This window comes from Cebus imitator, unplaced genomic scaffold (genome assembly GCF_001604975.1).
Source record: "Cebus imitator isolate Cc_AM_T3 unplaced genomic scaffold, Cebus_imitator-1.0 Scaffold281, whole genome shotgun sequence".
Taxonomy (NCBI): domain Eukaryota; kingdom Metazoa; phylum Chordata; class Mammalia; order Primates; family Cebidae; genus Cebus; species Cebus imitator.
Window position 1 is genome coordinate 4013705 of NW_016107596.1, and position 1597 is coordinate 4015301.

Consider the following 1597-nt stretch of genomic DNA (forward strand, 5'->3'; position numbering starts at 1 on the left):
GGCTGAATAATATTTCATTGTATATATACACACCACATTTTCTTTATCTATTGATGGACACTTAAGATTGCTTCCATGTCTTGGTTATTGTGAATAATATAGTAATGAACATGGGAGTGCAGATACCAGGATACTGACTTGATTACCTTTGGATATATACCCAGAAATGGATTGTTGGATCATATAGTAGTTCTGTATTTATTTAATTTTTTGGGAACATCCATAATGTTATTCTTTTTCTTTTTAATTTTTGATGACCAAACAAAGCATCTAAAACCGCAGCTTCTGGAAGAACCACTCATTCTTGCCTGTCTTGTATCTCTTTTCAAATTTGACCTTGGTCTCTCTTTGGGCCTTGCGTTGAAGAGCAGGCTCTCTGAAGACATCCTTATTGGCGACAGTTTTGTCCAAGGGGATATCTGCAGAGTACCTTGTAGGCCTTAGGTGATTGTAGCTATAAACTTTGCCAAAGACTTGATCTTTGACCTCTTGGTGATCTTATTCTTGCCCATGGCAGCTGTCACTTTGCAGGGATAGCTGTCAATTCCAGCCACCAGAGCATGGCTGTAGGGGTGATCTGAGGTTCCATCATCAATGTTCTTCATGATGGCTTTGCATCCAGAGTAGCATCCAGCCAGGACAAGCACCACCTTCCCAGATTTCGTGAACTTGCCCATTTTGGCAGCAACCCCTCAGGCCTACAGCAAAAAGGAAAGAAGGACACCATGTTTTTCATAATAGTTGTACCAATTTACATTTCTACCAACAGTGTATAAAGTGCTCTCTTTTCTCCACGTCTTTGCCAATACTTGTTACTGCTTGTCTTTTCGATAATAGCCATCCAAACAGGTGTGAGGTGGTATCTCATTGTGGTTTTAATTTGCAGTTTCAAAATGATTAGTGTTGTTGAGAACCTTTTCATATACCTGTTGGTTATATGTATGTCTTTTTTGGAAAAATGTCTATTCATGCCCTTTCCCCATTTTTAAATTATGTGTGTGTGTGTGTATGTTTCCTATTGAGTTGTAGGAGTTCTTTATATATTTGGGATGTTAACCCCTTATCATATATATGGTTTGCAAATCTTTTCTCCTATTATGTAGGTTGCCTTTGGCTTTTCATTTTGTTGATTTTCTTTGCTGTGTGGAAGCTTTTGTTTTTTTTTTTTTTTTTCAGTGTCTTGCTCTTTCGCCAGGCTGGAGTGCAGTGACAATCTCTGCCCACTGCAACCTCTGCCTCCCAGGTTCAAGTGATTCTCCTTCCTCAGCTGGAACTAAGGTGCACACCACCATGCCCAGCTAATTTTTGAATTATTGATAGAGCCAGGGTTTCACCATGTTGTCCATGATGGTCTCGATCTCCTGACCTCGTGATCCGCCCGCCTTGGCCTCCCAAAGTGCTGGGATTACAGGCATGAGCCCCCAAGCCTGGACAAAGCTTTTTAATTTGATGTAGTCCCACTTGTTTAGCTTTGCTTTTGTTGTCTATGCTTTTGATGTTGTATCCAAAAAAATCATTGTCCTGGTCAATATCAAGGAGCTTTTCTTTTATGATTTCTTCTAGGAATATATAGTTTCAAGTCTTTCATTGAAATCTT

At 39.6% G+C, this 1597-nt stretch overlaps 1 pseudogene; it reads right to left on the minus strand.

Moving 5' to 3' along the window:
- Positions 1-270: 270 nt before the first annotated feature.
- LOC108284704 lies at positions 271-677 on the minus strand (annotated as a pseudogene).
- Positions 678-1597: the final 920 nt, after the last annotated feature.